This window comes from Panthera pardus, unplaced genomic scaffold (genome assembly GCF_024362965.1).
Source record: "Panthera pardus isolate Hobbes unplaced genomic scaffold, ASM2436296v1 HiC_scaffold_6, whole genome shotgun sequence".
NCBI classification, from domain to species: Eukaryota; Metazoa; Chordata; class Mammalia; order Carnivora; family Felidae; genus Panthera; species Panthera pardus.
In genome coordinates this window covers 66,713,044-66,732,261 of record NW_026526991.1, presented here as the reverse complement: position 1 = coordinate 66,732,261, position 19,218 = coordinate 66,713,044, and the positions used below count along the sequence as shown (strand labels likewise).

General features: G+C 39.0%; 1 protein-coding gene across 3 annotated transcripts in view; it reads left to right on the top strand.

The window, feature by feature from the left end:
* Window positions 1-19,218, top strand: part of PFKM (phosphofructokinase, muscle) — a 43,293-nt gene that overhangs the window by 2,214 nt on the left and 21,861 nt on the right. Inside the window, exon 1 of one of the 3 annotated variants that reach the window (XM_019419171.2) lies at window positions 17,224-17,352. The exons of the other annotated variants lie outside the window; for them this stretch is intronic. The gene's annotated coding sequence lies outside the window, so the exon portion shown is untranslated. Of the gene's footprint in view, window positions 1-17,223; window positions 17,353-19,218 lie in introns of those variants that run through there. 3 annotated transcript variants of the gene reach the window in all.

The following is a 19,218-nucleotide window of genomic DNA, read 5'->3' as shown; positions in this document are numbered from 1 at the left end:
ATGTAGGCAGGGCACTATGGTCCAAGAGCCAGTCCTAAGCTTTGAAATGCATAAACTATAGCTTAATTCAGTCTCATAAGTGAACCTAGAGTTAACCATACTCACAAGAAAATGGTTTATACACAAGAATATCAACTTATGAAGACTTTGGAGTAATATGTATCTATATATGACAACGATGTGGGGTCTGTGTCCCTTTAATCAGACTTGCTTTGCCCATCCATAAACAGCTGTTAGGTATAAGAAATAAGCCCAGCTGGTGGCCTTGTCCTACAGTTCCTTGAATTTGTATAGATTATTTCTTATTCCCTTATCTTCCCTACTTTTCTCATTCTCATTTTGCTCTATACCTAATACTCGCTTCAGACCCCCTTAGCTCTGATGGCTCATTTGGACCTGCTTCTGTGGTTTGAACTCAGCATTATCCCATGGAAAAAAATTCTGATGTTAACTTCTGCCTTTAAGCACTGAGACCCCAGGTAAGAGCTACAGTGAATCCTTCCAGCTTTTCCACTGGAGATGAAGAATCAATATTGGGACCTCTGTTCCTCCTTATCTGCCTCTCTCCCTGCCTGCTTCCCTTTGTTTCCTTCCTTCCTTCTTCCCTTCCTCCTTTTCTTCCTCCTTCTCTACTTCCCTCCTTCTTTTTATTCCTTCCAAGAAAATTGGTCGAGCGCATACTATGTCCGGCACTATAGTTGGCACTGGGAATAAAGCAGCAAACAAAACAAGTACGTTGCCTACTTGCATGAAGTTTTAGTCTTGTGGGAGTAAGAAGTAATCACATAATCACACACAGCGGGATTATTCGAATGGTCCTAGTACCATGGAAAACAATAATATCACAGAATGTAAAAACAGGGCACCTAACCTGGCCTGAGAGGTTGGAAACACCTTTTCTAAGGAAGTCCTGAAAGATGAGTGTGACTTAGCCAGGAAGAGGGGGTAGAAAAGCTTTTTGGGAAAGAGGACAGTAGAATCTGAGTTGAGAAGGAGTTTGGCTCATTAGAGGAATAGAGAAGACCAGTAGAACTTGGGTGAGGGAAGAGTAGCTGGAGAGTGAACTATAAGGATAGTATAAGAGCCAAATCATGCTATGCCTTCTAGGTCAAATCACTGAAGAGTGACAGGTCTGGCCCCAGGGTTGAAGATGAATTGGAGGGGGCAAGAGTGGTCACCGGATCTGGTGGGATGGGAAATGTCACTGCCTTGCTCCATTCCTCACGTAGGGCATGAGTGAGGAAATCATGCCATCAAATAGCATGGTTGGCAGAGGTGAGCCCAGAGCTACTGATGCCAAAACACCCCCAAAACCTGGCCTGGCGTCCCTCTGCTGCTGCTGCTGCTGCCGCTGCCAGCCTGAAGAATGCATAGGGACTCCTTCTAGGATGGTCAGCTTCTTGCCCCAAGTGAAGCTATATGTGGACATGCTGAGCTCTAATCCTGAAGAAAAATGGAACACATTTTGTTTCTAATCTCACACTTGGCAGGGAAGCAGCTGCAGTTACTATTTTCTCCAAATCCCTGCACATTAGAATAGACAGCTCTGCCTGTACTATGATGAGGCAGGCTGTGTGTGTGTGTGTGTGTGTGTGTGTGTGTGTGTGTGTGTTTCTGGCCTTTAGCGGGTCAGTTCCTAACATAGGGAAGCCATTGGTTCCCACACTGGGGCACAGCAAAGGAGTGACTCACCTAGGCCCTAACCTTTACAAAGAATGGTGGTTAGAATTCCCGGGGAGCCGAGAGTGTAAGACCATCATCTCCAGCAGAATGGCTCATGGGCAGCAGGTAGCTTTGTGGGCCAGACTCTGGTCCAGCGGATCCAGCTGCCCACTAGACCTAGACCCTCTCCTCTGCATATACCACTCCTGTTCACTGATGGACAGCCGGCCTTAGTAACCTGTGACTCCTGAGATGATTACGTATCGGGCTGCAAATGAGGGAGCATGCCAAGATAGTTGTGTTACACCCATCTGCCCCTGTGTTACCACTTCTCCTTGGAAGGGTAAGACCCTACTACCAGATTCCTCACTTTAGTTAGGCTATCTGTCACCAGCATTGCCCAGGTTCTCCCCACCATTCTGTTCTTTTAACAGTGAGACCGTCAAACCCGCTCACGCCCTGGTTTATGCAGACCAGGATGCAAAGTTTCTCCAACACTGTGAATGCAACTGATACGTAAAGATGTCACCATAGCCAAAGTTTCTTCCAAGCAGGTTATACTGTTTTCTGCATCAGACACAAGATTCTCCATATACAGATGCCATGTTATAAGTGACCCAAGAACCCTTGTTGAAGGAAAATCAGTGGGGGTTCTGCCTCTATAAAGATCATCTTAGTCTCAACTAGTTGCCATTCAACATTGATCTGGTCCCAACCTTCTAGGACCAGCTGCAGAGAACTTAAGTTTTCATGAAGCTGAAACTCTCAGGGCTCTTCAAATGTAAACTGAATTGGGAAGATCATTAAGTAAGAAAATAGCCATACAAATTCTCTTCTTTCAGCCAAATATGCAAGGATACCATTAGACCTGTGGAACACTTTTTTCCCCCCATCTTTTATTGATTAATAGAGAAAATCTCATGCATCCTCTTAGGCCACCCTACTCTGGGTGGTCCCCTATCAAACTGCCTCTCAAGTCAACCCAGATAAATAGATTTAAGAACTAAATATATATTCCTTGGAATATAGTGCTTACTAAAACATCTAACCCTTTCACATGCTTGATGAGGTATTAGTAGATCTGAAGTGGAAGACTCCCAGGATTGTCTTATGTAATTATTATTTGTCTTCTCTGTTCTGATACTGCCCCCCCCCAAAGCTTACCTCTTTAAGGAAAGAAAAAGTTTATCTGGTCTAAGCTTGAGGCTACATATCTTAGCTGAAGAGTTTATTTTCCTCTGCCTTAATCAAGGCTTGAAGTTAGTGCCTTCAGCCTATAGTAGGGGTCATCTGGACACCTGTGACTTCTTTCCTGAGCTAGCTTTCCCAAGAATTTGATAGTAGTTGGTGAAAATGACTTCATAGGACCTATTCAAGCCTTTTTGGCATGCAAGTTCATTTTTCAAGTGATGGTGTTCTCAGACCTCCACACTTGGAACAATTGTTCTCAAACTTTATCGTGCATCAGAATACCTGGAGGGTTTGTTAAACCACATTGCTGAGACCCCACCCCTAGAGTTTTTGATTCAGTAGGTTCCAGGTCAGACCCAAGAATTTGCATTTCTGACAAATATCCAGATGATGCTGAATCTGCTAGACTGGCATTGTCTTAAACCAGTGCCCTACATCAGAAACATTAGTATCAGTGGCTGGTGGCGGCTGCTCTGTCTCCAGGAGTCATCCTCTCCCAGCCAGAGCCAAAGATGACTCTTCAGTGCAGACAGTGGTTTACTGTCTATGCCCAGGGTCTCTCCTTAAGGAGTTTTCCGTTCTGGTGGAAGGAAACAGATAATTACTAGATGAGATCTAGGAGTTTTGTAGGAGTGAGAGGACCAGATAGATGTTCCAACTCAGAGAGAGGCTCATACCCAATTGCTGCATGTATTTCACAACATCAACCCACCACATCATTGTAGCCCATTTACAATTCTGAGTCAAGTCCAAAGGAAATCTTAGTGATCCTCTGGTATGACACTCCTACCTTATTCCTGTTTTAGAACCTTTGCATTTGCCATTCTCTCTATCTGAAAGCTGTTCCTCCAAAGGTAGCATGGTTTTCTTTCTTGTATGTTCAAACCTCTTCCTAGAATGTCATCTCAGCAAGGTTTTTCCAGTCCACCCTATTTAAGATAACACCTTTGTCACTCTGCTTCTTCTTTTTTTTAAGTTTACTTATTTAAGAGGGAGCAGGTGTACAGCAGGGAATTGGCAGAGAGGGAGACAGAGAGAGAATCCCAAGCAGGCTCCACATTGCCAGCACAGAGCCCAACACAGGGCTCGAACTCACAAACCACGAGATCATGACCTGAGCCAAAACCAACTGACAGAGCCACCCAGGTGCCCCTGTCACTCTGCTTCTTTGCTCTGCTTTATTTTTCTTCAAAGCACTTATCACTACTTGATTAATTTGTTTATTATCTGTTTTCCTCACTAGAATGTAAGCTCCATGAGGACAGATCTTTTTTTTTTTTTCCATCCTGGATCCCCTTGAGTCTAGAACAGTGCCTACCATGTAATAGGTGCTCAGTATTTGCTGACTGAATGTGTGAAACCTAGAGTAATGCTATTTCCTATTCTTCTGGGTTAGAGTCATACCTGGACAACTGCCATACCTACTTCTCATTCCCAAATGTCCTGGTACACCATTACTAGCATCCTTAACATCATCTTCATCATCTCATCACAGTGGTCTAAATGTAGATCTGTACCCATTCCATAGTCATGACACCATCCTTGTGGTAATGAATGGGCTCATGAGTATGGCATACATCATCCTCTTTATTGCCCCCCCCCCCCCAATCTGTGCCAGCGTTAGGTAATCATTGTTAAAGAGATGTTCTGTCTTCATGATCTACTCAACTCTCTGGTAATAATGTCTAGCTTTATACTGGTTTGGAGGGTACTGTCCAAAGCTTTCTATATCTTCATTTACCTACCCACTACTTAGCAGAGCTAATGGTCAGGGCATATGAACCACATACTTTAGAATACTTCAGCTGGTTTATTGAAGTGCCCTTCCTATCTAGGTGTTGCATAATTGTCTTTAAACATATTTGGACACTTCTCTCCTCCAGAATGCCTTCTTTTATAGTAACTATAATTTTTGCACCTACTCTCTGCCTAGACTTCATGCCAACATCTCAGTAGCTAACTGGTATCTGGAGAGTTCTGTGAAGTCCAAGAGGACCTTCTAAATACCTTCCTGTTCTCTGAAAATTAATACAAAGAATATGCCTTTCATTGTTTGTTACCAAGGCATGACATATGAGGTGAGATATCATTTGGCATTTCTATGTGCATATTAGCTTTTCCTGACATGCTGAAAACAGGTAGACCACCACCAGATAGTACAAGAAAGAAGAAATAGTGGATTTTAACCACATGGGCTTCTCAGTCCAGCTGACCTTCTTTTGGGTTCTGTCCTTTTTTTCCCCCTCATTGTCTGCCAAGTCCTCTAAATTCTGAATTTTATCTACCAACCTCAACAACTGAATAAAGCTGATTATAGTTTGGACAAAGTTCTAGATTTCCACCAGTCCCCTAGTTATGTAAATCATTAGAACAGGCATAGGCCCCCTTGAGAAGCCTATCAGAGGGCCCCAGTACAAACCGAGGACATTTCAGCTTTCTCCTTTAGAGGAAGAGTCCAGGGTATCCTTCTTCAGCCCCATTAAACCACACCAGCAATGAAAGTAATCTTGGAATGAGTTCAAATTCAGCAGCTGGCTTAGTTTGTTTGCCTGGAGAATTTGTTGGTCTCATCTCTTTTTTGTCTATCTAACTTGCTGCTTTGCTCTTGTAATTCCTGGTCCTAAACTCTAATAAGCTGTGCAATTTACTCCTGACACTTTTCTTAGGCACCCTAGTTTGTATGGCAATGTTTAGACCTCTTCCTCAACCCCCTCTTCCTTAGCCACCATACTGTGTTTACCTGTAGGCTTCATGTACCTGTTCTGAGGGATGCTTCTCAGCCTCCCCCATTAGAGGGATGAGGGTTGGACATATGTCATATTTCCTACAACTGCCCAGATTCAAAATTCTCTCCCATCATCAATCTACCATAAAATTATGTATCCAAATTTTGATATGTAAGATAGATCAACCATAGCCAGCTAAAATACCCTTTACAAGTTGTTCACATTCCTTAGAAACTATATTTGAAATTTAAAAGTTGGTTGATAAACAGAAAAGTAGGTAAAAGTGAAACGTATGGTCTTGGAATTTAGGATTAAAATTAAAGAAAATCTATTTTTATTTTATTTTATTTTTTATTTTTTCAATATATGAAATTTATTGTCAAATTGGTTTCCATACAACACCCAGTGCTCATCCCAAAAGGTGCCCTCCACAATACTCATCACCCACCCTCCCCTCCCTCCCACCCCCCATCAACCCTCAGTTTGTTCTCAATTTTTAAGAGTCTCTTATGCTTTGGCTCTCTCCCACTCTAACCTCTTTTGTTTTTTTCCTTCCTCTCCCCAATGGGTTTCTGTTAAGTTTCTCAGGATCCACATAAGAGTGAAAACATATGGTATCTGTCTTTCTCTGTATGGCTTATTTCACTTAGCATCACACTCTCCAGTTCCATCCACGTTGCTACAAAAGGCCATATTTCATTCCTTCTCATTGCCACGTAGTACTCCATTGTGTATATAAACCACAATTTCTTTATCCATTCATCAGTTGATGGACATTTAGGCTCTTTCCATAATTTGGCTATTGTTGAGAGTGCTGCTATAAACATTGGGGTACAAGTGCCCCTATGCATCAGTACTCCTGTATCCCTTGGGTAAATTCCTAGCAGTGCTATTGCTGGGTCATAGGGTAGGTCTATTTTTAATTTTCTGAGGAACCTCCACACTGTTTTCCAGAGTGGCTGCACCAATTTGCATTCCCACCAACAGTGCAAGAGGGTTCCGGTTTCTCCACATCCTCTCCAGCATCTATAGTCTCCTGATAAGAAAATCTATTTTTAAAGAGCTAATCACTGTTTCATTATCTCATCCATCTCTCTAATGCTGGAATATTTGTATCCCTTAGTGTTTTACTCAGGAGCAGTACAAATAAACAGTGCCGAATTCTTACTATCCAGTTTCTATTTTCTCTTAATTCATTTACCCTCAACTAATATATTCATGTCATAAGGATTTGATACATTATAATTATTAGTTGGATTATTTATTTCTTTAATTATATCCCAGGTCCAGTGAAATGTAAACTTCCTGTGAACCTTTGATAGTCCCTCCAGATTTAAACTCGTAAGAGTTTATTATAACTCATTACCTGGCACAGTGGCTAGCATATAATGAGTCCTCAATAAATGTTTGTTGAATGTATGAATTAATAATGAATAGGGATTTCTCAAGATTCTTATTAGGAAGACATTTCTATAGGGGCACCTGGATGGTTCTTGATTCTAGCTATGAGCTGACAGTGTGGAGCCTGCTTGGGATTCTCTCTTGCCCTCTATGCCCCTCCTCTGCTTGCACACACTCTTAATTAATTAATTAATTAATTAAAGTCATTTTTAAAAGTGGAAGACATTTATAGCTATTTCTCAATATGATCTGTTTTTCCCATTAGCTATCTCTATTTTGTGTTGGTTTTTACTAGCATAATTCTCAGAAAATAACATCTTCAAGTTTGGAGATTGCACTAAGATGTCCATAAGCAAGGCCTAAGTACTTCTGAGAAAATGCTTCTGTTCTGGCACTCCCTCCCCCAACTGACCTGAAAGTTCCCTACGTGCCTTTTGAGATAGTATTTCCTTGATTTGTGCTTACATAGTTTTCCAGAAACTCCTGGGCATGATTGATCCCTGCACAGAAAAAGGAGTCTAAAGGATCAAGTGTCTTGGGATAAGACTATAAGTAACAGTGACATTTCCTTGCTTTCACCTAGTTAAGGTAGACTAATTAATACAGTAATTCATTAAGAACACTTTCAATGAAGACTTAAGAGTTGGTTTTGGGTAGGGGCACTTGGCTGGCTCAGTTGGTAGAGCATGTGACTCTTGATCTTGGGGTTGTAAGTTTGAGCCCCACATTGGATATAGAAATTACTTAAAAATAAAGGTTTTTTTTATTATTTTTTTAATGTTTATTTATTTTTGACAGAGAGAAAGAGCATGAGAGGGGGAGGGGCAGAGAGAGAGGGAGACACAGAATCTGAAGCAGGCTCCAGGCTCTGAGCTGTCAGCACAGAGCCCGAAGCGGGGCTCAAACTCATAGACCACGAGATCATGACCTGAGCCGAAGTCGGACGCTGAACCGACTGAGCCACCCAGGCACCCCTAATAATAAAATATTTTTTTAAAAAAAGAGTTGAGAGGTGCCTAGGTGGCTCAGTCAGTTGAGCGTCTGACTTTGGCTCAGGTCATCATCTCATGGTTCATGAGCTTGAGCCCTGCATTAGATTCTGTCCTGACAGCTCAGAGCCTGGAGCCTGCTTCGGATTATGTGTCTCCTTCTCTCTCTGCCTCTCTCCTGCTTATTCTCTGTCTCTCTGTCTCTCCCCCCAAAAACAAATAAACAGTTAAAAAACAAGCAAACAAATAAGTAAAGAGTTGGTATTTGGTAGAAGGAGGCAGGAATGGATTTCTTCTCAAATTTCAATCTTTATGTTAAAGTTAGAAACTCCAGAATGTAGGGGGAACTTTTCCAGCTTTTCCTTTCCCAAAACTTTGACATCTTTATTGAGATATAGTCCACATATCTTAAAATTCACCTACTTAAAGTATATAATTTGGACTTTGGAATTCCAACTTCTCATTCCTCATGTAAGTAGCTTGGAAGTCATCACCACATCAATAAGTAATAAGTAAAAGTAAAAAGACTGAAATATTAACAGTTCTTCTTGGATTCATAAGAAACTGCTAGCCCCAAAGTTGGAGAGACAGATAGACAAGTAGAGTTAATCACAGGTTCCTAGAGCAGAGACCCATGAGCGGAAGTCTTCTCGGAACCAGTGATGGGGTAACAAGTTGTTGGAGGCTCAGTGTAGAATTCCGAGAGTTAAAAACTACAGGGGGACCCAGTCAAAGGGAGTCCCCATAATATTGTGAGATTTACTTTCAGGAGCTCAATTAGATTCTCACAGCAATATCAGAAAAATCCCCTGGAGCTTCCAACAGGGCGAGGAGAAAAGGAAACATTTGAAATACATGAGAGCATTCTTTTCCTGTTAACAAGCCCTGCCTTCAGAGGAAACTAGTTAACCAGGGCCTAACTGACCTGAGGAGGAGAAATACCCAACTCTAGCCCATTCTAGCCATCCTGTCCCACCTAAAGGGAGAAAAACCTGAGAAATGCTTGTGAAGTTCACAGTCTAGAGGCATAAGCTGAAATGTAATCATAAGACTATAGAATGCTTCCTTTCCTCACCACATCTTACCACCACATTACTAAAGGCCTATTTACAGCACTTCTTTTTACCCATTACATCATGTCTGGCTATCAAGAAAAAATTACAGGCATATAAAAAGGCAAAAAACACAATTTGAAAAGACAGAGCAAACATCAAAACCAAACATGGCAGGGATGTTGGCATTAGCAGACTAGGAATTTTAAAAACCTATGACTAATGTACTAAGGACCGTAATGAATAAAATAGCATGCAAAACAGAGAAGTAATGTAAGCAGACAGATGGAAATCCTAAGAAAAACCACCCCCTCCCAAATGCCAGAAATTAAAAAAAAAAAAACACTATAACAGAAATGAAGAATGCCTTTTGTATTGGTAAACTGAACATGGCTGAGGAGAGTCTCTGAACTAGAGGATATATCAATACAATTCTCAAAAACCAAAAAGAGAGAGAGAGAGAGAGAGAGAGAGAGAGAGAATGAAGACTGAAGAACATATAACAGAATACCCAATGACTGTGGTACAACTACAACAGATGTAACATACACATAATCAGAATACCAGAGGGAGAAAAGAAAGAGAGAAAGGAACAGAAGAAATATTTGAATCAATAATGATTGATAATTTCTCCAAATTAATGTCAGACATCAAACCACAGATCCAGGAAGCTCAGCAATATGCAAAATAAATAAATAAATAAATAAATAAATAAATAAATAAATAAATAAAGTCAAGCTCCTACACCTAGGTATATTATTTTCAAATTACAGAAAATCAAAGATAAAGAAAAAGTACCAGAAGCCAAAGGAAAAAAACACCTTACCTATAGAAGAGCAAAGATAAGAATTACATCTGACCTCTTCTCAGAAACTATGAAACCAGGAAGAGAGTGAAGTGAAACATTTGAAATGTAGAGAGAATAAATCAGAACCAGAATTCTGTACCCTGCAAAACTCTTGTTTAAAAGTGAAGAAATAGACTTTCTCAGACTAATTGAGGGAATTTGTTGCTAATTTGGGGGTTAAGGGCACAGTTGAAAATCTATGTATAACTTTTTATTGCCCCAAAACTTAACTACTAATAGCCTACTGTTGACTGGAAGTCTTACTAATAACATAAATGGTCAATTAACATATTTTGTATGTTATATATATTATATTCTCACAATAAAGTGAGCTAGGGAAAAGATAGTGTTATTAAGAAAATCATAAGAAAAAAAAGCAAATCATAAGGAATAAAAAATCCATTTACGGTACTGTAAAAAATCTGCATATAAGTGGACCTGCACAATTTAAACCAGTGTTACTCAAAGGTCAACTGTATATGCTTATGTATGTTTATATATAACTGAAATGAATGACAGCAATGGTACAAGGGATAGGAGAAAGGAATTAGGATTATTTTGTTATTTTAGGTATTCATACCACTCGTGAAGTGGTATAGTGCTATTTGAAAGTGGACTTAGATTAGTTGTACATAAATATTGCAAACTCTAGGGCAGCCACTGAAAAAGTAAAAAAGCATTACTGATATGCTAATAAAGGAGAATGGAATAATATAGACTGCTCAGTTAAAACCACAAAAGGCAGAAAAAGAGTAGAAGACAAAAATAGGAACAAAGAACAAGGGCAATAAATAGAAAACAGAAATGAATGTGGTAGATATTGACCCAACTATGTCAATAATCACTTTGAGTGTCAATGGTCTAAATGCATCAATTAATGTATTGTCAGAGTTAATCGAAAACATGCCCCAACTATGTGTTAACTATAAGAAAACCACCATAAATATAAAGATACATATAGATTAAAGGTAGAGGGAGAAAAATATATCATGCGAACGCTAGTTTTAAAAAGGAGCAATAGCTCTATTAATTTCAGACAGAGCAGACTTCAAAGTAAAAAAAGTTATCAAATATAAAGAAGGGCATTGCATAATGATAAAGGGGTCAATTCTCCAATAAGATATAACTTCTTAATGTATATGCACCTAACAACACAGCATTAAACTACTTGAGGCAAAAGCTGATAGAAGTGAAAGGAGAAATAGATCCACTATCAGAATTGGAGACTTCAACACTCTTCTTTCTGAAAGGGACAGATTCAGCAGACAGGGAATAGGTAAAGACATAGATGAACTTAACAACACCATCTATCAAATGGATATAAATAACATCAACAGTTCATCCAACAGCAGCAGAATACACATTTTTCTCAAGCTCACATGGAACATTCACCAAGATAGACCACATTCTGGGCCATAAAACATACCTTAACTGAAAGAACAGAAATTCTACAATGTTTGTTTTCAGACCATAATGGAATCAAACTAGAAACCAATAATAGAAAACTGGAAATCCTGAATACGTGGGGACTAAACAACACATAAATAACACATAGATTAAAGAAGAAATCTCAAGAAAAATTTGAAAATATTTTGAACAAAATGAAAATTAAAACACAACTTACCAAAATCTGTTGGATGTAGTGGGAGCAGTGCTTAAAGGGAAATTTATAGTATTGAGTGCATATATAAGAAAAAAAGGTCTAAAAGCAATTACTGAAGTTTCCAACTTGGGAAACTATAAGAGAAGACCAAATTAAATCCAAAGTAAGCAGAAAAAAAGAGATAATAAGAATTAGAGCAGAAATCAATAAAATTGAAAATAAAAAATCAATGAAACCATAAGCTGGGTCTTTGAAAATATCAATAAAATCAGTAAGACTTAAACAGGCTAACTAAGGGGAAAAAAGAGAGGACACAAATTACTACTATCAGAAATAAAAGAGGGACATCACTACAGATTCCAGGGAAATTAAAAGGACAACAAAAGAATATTATGAACAACTCTGTGCCCACAAATTTGATAACCTAAATGAAATAGACCAATTCCTTGAAAGATACAATGTGCCAAATCTCACACAAGAAGAAACAGATGACCCAAATAGGCATAAATCTGTTAAAGAAATTGAACTAATAAATAACTTTTCAAAAAAGCACCAGGCCCAGATAGATTCCTGGTGCATTCTATAAAACATTTAAGGAAGAAATTTTGCCAGTTTTCTATAATCTCTTTCAGAAGATAGAAGCAGAGGGAATACATTTAACTTATTCGACGAGGTCAGCATTACCATAATACCCAAACCAGACAAAGATATTAAAAGAAAAGAAGACTACAGATCAACATCTCTTATGAACATAGATGTAAAAATCCTCAATAAAATATTATCAAATTGAATTCAATAAAGTATAAAAAGAATTATATACCATGATCAAGAGCCATTTGATCTGGTTTAACATTTGAAAATCAATTAATTAGCAAATTGAATCCAAAAAAGTATAAAAAGAATTATATACCATGACCAAGAGTAATTTATCACAGGTATTCAAGGCTGGTTCAACACTTCAAAATTAATTACTATAATTCATCACATAAACAGATCAAAATAGAAAAATCACATGATCATATCAATAAATACAAAAATAGCATATGACAAAATCCAACACCCATTCATAATAAAAATTTTCAGTAAACTAGGATTATAGGAGAACTGTCTCAACTTGATAACGAATATCAGTGGAAACTTAAAGTTAACATCATACTTAATATTGAGAAACTTGAAGCTTTCCCACTAAGATAAGGTACAAGGCAAAGATATTTCCTCTCATTACTCCTTTTCAACGTTGTACTAGAAGTCTTAGCTAATGCAACAAGTCAAGAAAAGCTAATAAAAAGTGTACTGATTGAGAAGGAAGACATAAAACTGTCTTTGTTCACGGGTGATATGATTGTTTGCACAGGAAATCTCAAAGAATTAACAAAAACTCCTGGAACTAATCAGTGATTATAGGAAGGTTATAGGATGGAGGTTAATATGCAAAAGTCAATTGTTTTCCTGTATACTAACAATGAAAAAATGGAATTTGAAGTTAAAAACACACTACCATTTACATTAGCACTCCCAAAATGAAATACTTAGGGATAAAGCTAACAAAATATATACATTATCTTTATGAGGAAAATTTTAGAAACTCTGGTGAATGAAATAAAAGAAGAACTGAATAGAGAAATATTCCATGTTCACAGATAGGAAAACTCAATATTGTCTAGATGTCAGTTCTTCCCAACTTAATATATAGATTAAATGCAATCCCAATCAAAATTCCAGCAAGTAATTTTATGGGTATCAACATACTGATTCTGAACTTTATATGAAGAGACAAAAGACCCAGAATAGCCAACATGATATTGAATGAGAAGAACAAAGTTGGAGGACAGACCCTACCCACCTTCAAGATTTACTGTGAAGCTAATCAAGACATTGTGATATTGGTCAAAGTATTGACAACTAGATCAGTGGAACAGAATAGAGGGCCCAAAAATAGACCCTCATGAATATAATCAATTGATCTTTCACATAGGAGTCAAGGCAGTACAATTGAGCAAAGATAGTCTCTTCAACAAAAGATGATGGAACAACTGGACATCCATGTGCAAAAAAGTGAATCTAGACACAGACTTTATGCCCTTTACAAAAACTAATTACAAATGGATCATAGACTTAAATATAAAATTAAAAAATATACAACTACTGGAAGATAACATAGGACAAAACCTAGGTGACCTTGGGTATGGTGATGACTTTTTAGATACAATACCGAAGACATTATTCATGAAGGAAATTCAGTTGACCCTTGACCAACACAGGTTTGAAATGTGTGAATCCACTTACTTATACACAGGTTTGTGGTTTTTTTTACAGTACAGTACTATAAATGTATTTTTCTTATGACTTCCTTAATAATCTTTTCTCTAGCCCACGTTATTATAAGAATACAGTATAATACGTATAATATACAAAATATGTATTAATCAACTATTTACATTATTGGTAAGGCTTCCAGTCAACAGTAGGCTATTAGTACAGTTGACTCTTGAACAACACAGGGCTTAAGGACACCAACCCCTTATGCAGTTGAAAATCTGTGTATAACTTTTGACTCCCCCAAAAGTTAACTACTAACAGTAGTAACTATTAACTATGCGCAAGTAGACCCATGCAGTTCTAACCCATGTTGTTCAAGGGTGAACTGCAATTAAGTTTTTTTGGGATTCAAAATTTATACACAGATTTTTGATTGCATAGGGGCCACATGACTCAAGGGCCAACTACAATTGATAAGCTCAACTTCATTAAAATGAAAGCGTACAATTCAATGGTATATACTATGTTCATAGAGTTTTGCAGTCACTTTAAGTTTAGGACATTTCCATCACATGCAAAAGACATCTCGTGTTCATCAGCAGTCACTCCTCATTTCCCCATAGTGCTAGGCAACTGCTAATCTGCTTCCTGTTTCTATAAATTTGCCTATTTCATATGAATGGTATCATATACTATGAGGTCTTTTTTGTTAGCTTCTTTTACTCAGCATAATGTTTTTATGGTTGCAGGGTATCCGTACTTCATTCTTTTTATTGGCAAGTAATATTCTATTATATGGATATGCCACATTTTATGTATTCATTCATCACTGGAGACATTTGGCCTGTTTCCACTTTTTGCCTATTATGAATAATGCTGCCATGACCACTGGTGTACACATTTGTGTGTGTGTGCATGTGTGTGTGTGCCTGTGTGTGTGTGCGTGTGTGTGTGTGTGTGCATATGTGCTCATTTTCCTTGGGTATATACCTAGGAGTGTAATTGCTGGGTCATATAGTAACTCTGTTTAATATGAGGAACTGGAAAGCTGTTTTCCATAGTGACGACATCACTTTACACTTGTACCTGCAAGACACAAGAGTTCCACTTTCTCCACATCCTCTCCAATACTTGTTATTTTCCTTTTTTTAAAATAGTCATCCTAATAGATGTGAAGTGGAATTTCATTGTGGTTTTGATTTGCATTTCCCTAGTGATTAGCGATGTTGAACATCTTTTCATATGTTTATTGGTTATTTGTATATTTTATTTAGAAAAATGTCTAAACCCTTGCCCATTTTTTGTTTTTTAATATTACAATTTTATTAGATATTTCACTGAACAGAATATGTTTTTTAAATTGGTAGACTTTGTTTGTTACAGAAGTTTTAGTCTTACAGAAAGTTGAGCAGTTTGCACACAGAGTTTCCTCTCCTGTGGTCAGTTTCCATTTATTATTACTACTTAGTGAGGTACATTTGTTACAGTTGATGAGCCAATATTGATACATTATTATTGATTAGAGTCCATAGTTTATGTTAAAGTTCACTCTTGGTGTTGTGAAGTTCTATGAGTTTTGACAAATATGCCATGTCATGTATCCAGCATTATAGCATCATACAGAATAGGTTTACTGGCCTAAAAACCCCCTGTGCTCTACATATTTATCATTCCCTCTCTACTCTAAGCCCTTGAAAACCATTGATATTTTTACTCTCTCTATAGTTTTACCTTTGCCAGAATGTTACTTAGTTGGAAACATATAGTATGTAACCTTTTCAGACAGATTTCTTTGACTAAGCAATATGTATTTAAGTTTCCTCTATATCTTTTCTTGGCTTCATAGGTCATTTCTTTTTCTTGCTGAATACTATTCCATTGAATTGATACATCACAGTTTATCCATTCACCTTTTGAGGGACATTTTGGTTACTTCCAGTTTTGGGCAACTATGAATAAGCTCTTATGAACATTTGTGTGCAGGTTTTTGTGTGGATGTAGTTTTCAACTCATTTGGGTAAATACTTAGAGAAATGTGATTGCTGGATCATACAGTAAGGCTCTATTTAGCTTTGTAAGGAACTGCCAAATTGTCTTTTAAAGTGACTGTACCATTTTGCATTCCCACCAACAAAAAATAAGAGTTCCTGGTGCTCCACATTCTTGTCAGCTTTTGGTACTATCAGGTTTATTATTAATTTTTTTTGATGTTAGCCAGTCTAACAATATGTAGTAGTACGTCTCTGTTTTAATTTGCAGTTCCCGGATGACATACGATGCTGGGCATCATTTTATATGATTATTTGCCATCTGTGTATCTTTACCGGTCAGGTATCTGTTCAGACCTTTTGCCCATTTCTGAATTGGGTTATTATCTTTTAAAAATTTTTTTGTTTATTTATTTTGAGAGACAGAAAGAGTGTGTGCATGCAGGAGGGGCAGAGAGAGAGAAAGAGAGAGAGAGAGAGAGGGAATTCCAAGCAAGCTCCTCACCATCAGTGAGGGGGGCTCAGACTCATGAACTGTGAGATCATGACCTGAGCCAAAATCAAGAGTCAGATGCTCAACCCGACTAAGCCATCCAGGTGCCCCAAGGTTATTATCTTTTTTTATTATTGAGTGGCAAGAGTTATTTATATATTCTGGATACCTATCCATCTGTTATCACATATATGATTTGCAGATATTTTCTTCCATTCTTTAGGCTGTCTTTGGATGGTAACATTTACATCACAAAAGTTACTTTTGTGTATTCCAGTGGTTTTATCTTTATTCTTATTGTTTGCAGCCAGAATATGCAGAGGCAGAAAAAAAGTAAGCAAGAGGGAGGGCATAGGAAGTCAGGAGAGGAGAGATGCCTGTGGAGAGGCATTGCAACAAAGACCTGGGTGAAGTGGAAAGAGTAAAGAGGATCTGAGGAAAGGATGCACCCTTAGCTCTGGGAGTTCTTGGCCCATGTTGCCTCCACGGACACTGTTTGCTTTGCAGCCCTGTATTTTCTCAGAGAAAGGTACATAAATATAAAAGGAGTTTTGGGCGTCCCTCTACAGAAAATACCGGTGTTCAATGTTCCTCCAGGGCAGGGACTCTATTTCATTTATCTTTTCATCCTCAGCACCTAATACAAAACCTGGCGCAAAGACTTTCCACGAATGCTTGTTCAAAGAGTGACAGAGGTGTGAGATAATGCATAAGGCCAGAGGGGGAGGTTTATTATTAGTTGTTGAGGATGTTTGAATGCAAGGAGTCTCAGTCTGGCTAGGAAACAGTTGTCTCGGCAGACAACGTGAGAGGCAACTAAATAATTTCTGATTCCCACTATGTACAGGAGCTGATGGCTCCCGAGACAGAGATGGGGACCCGAGAACCTTCTGGGGAGTGAGGAGAAGCTGATGCCATATCTGAGCTGTCCTTGGGAGGAGGAGGGAGGGGTAGAGAAAGAGGAGCAGGAGGAGGCGGAGCCTCCGGGCCAGCATCAGCTAGTGGAGGTTGGGAAGCCTCTCCTCTTTCCCCTCCCTTGTTGCCTCCACCTGGCTCCTCCCCGCGTTCTCCAAGCTCCCCTCCCCCTTCCCCAAGGACAGTCTGCAAGGAAGCCGTGGCGGAGGAGAGCTAAGACTAAAAGGCAAGAGGGGCCCTTGAGTAAAGACCGCGGGGGAAAGCCGAGAGCGAGGTGGGGATGACCGTGCTGGGAGGAGGCGCTGGGGAGAACTGGAAGGAGCGGACGGGAAAAGAAGAGGTGGTATGGCATCAGAAGCTGGAGCGAAGAGGGGGGATGGGTAGGGGAGCCGTGAAGAATCCTAGCCCTTCGGTTCATTTTCCTCCGCTAGCACGCACAGCCCCCGCCCCTGGGAATCAGGGATGGGTGGGTGGTGCTCGGACCTCGTTACCCCTGGCTGCCTCACTCCTACCCTAGGCACTCAGCCAGTTCAAATCAGTGCACCTAGGATGTTGCCTCCCTGTATTTATCCCTCCCTCCTGCTTATCTTCACACATGTGATTTTATATTTAGGTTTTATGTCTGTGTGCTTCTATGTGTGTGTCACTGTGGATCTCTAAAGGTTGCTTATATATGAATCTGCGTGCACTTCTGTGTCCTGTGCCTCTTATAACTGGTTTAGAGATACAGGAGAAGGTTCTTTTTTGCAGGTCAGCACTCCTAACCTTCCCCCTTGTTAATGGTGAATTCTCTCCCTCACTGGAAACTCCATGGGTGGCAGATCCCTGTGTGGGTTTGTCAGTGATGAGCTCCCAGAGTGAATGAGAAGAAAAAACTCAAGGAAAATGGGATCAGCATACTCATGTTTTGTTCTTTCGTTTCCAAATGTTTGCCTTCTTATTTGCACCAGTTACTTAGTCTTTTTTTTTTTTTTCTTGAGAACAGCAGAAATTTGGACATGAACACTCCAGTTAATAGGAGAGTGTCTGTATCCATATGTTTATTACATTCCTTTCACTGTCACTATATGCTTTCTTAAGTCCTATTTGTATCTCTATGCGTTAGAAATAGAATATGGAGCTGTCTGTATCCAAGCATACTAAATAAAAGTTTTCATAGGTCTATGTGCGTCTTGTATTGTTCCGTCAGTTCACTAATGCCTTCAACAAGGATTTATTGAACTGTTATGTGCATGGACTTCACCAGCCTTTGGTTAAGCTGTGGGAAAGTTTTAAAAAAATGAACGTGATCCCTCCCTGGAGGATTGTTCAGTCTAGTTAGGGAAAGTGGCTCGTAGCAGTCATCTATCCAGGGGTCTGCAAACTTTCTGTAAAAAGCCAGATAGTAAATATTTTAGTCTTTGCAGGCTATCTGGTCTCTGTCACTATAATCTACTCTGTTGTAGCACAGAAGCAGCCATAGGATAATGTGTGAAAGAATGAGAATGGTATGGACACTGAAATTTGAATTTCATGTAATTTTCACATGTCCTGAAATGGTTTTTTAAACCATTTAAAAATGTAAAAATCTGGGGCACCTGGGTGGCTTAGTCAGTTGAGCATCTGACTCTTCATTTTGGCTCAGGTCATGATCCCAGGGTTGTAGGATCAAGCCCTGCATCAGACTCCTTGCTGAATGTGGAGCCTGTATGAGATATTCTCTCTCTCTGTCTCTCTCTCTAAAAAAAGGTTTCTTAAAGAAAAATAAAAATGTAAAAACCTTTCTTTGTTTGCTGCCATACAAAACCAAAAAAAGGGCTGGATTTGGCCTGTGCTCTGTAGTTTGTTGACCCCTGATCCAGTCCAACCTTATTGTCAATATATAAGAAGCAATTTAAATACCATATAAAGTAGTAATTAAGTGCTAAATGAATGATCTAATACCAGACAATATGTGATTAGAGGAGGTCCACAAAGAATCCCTCCTATGGTAATCAGGAAGAGTTAATAGTCTTAATATTCATAGGCTTGCAGCTAGGCCTGGCCTTAAATGATGGAATGGGATATCTGTGAAAGGACCAAGGTGGCCTTCTGGATGAGGGATGCAGTGTGC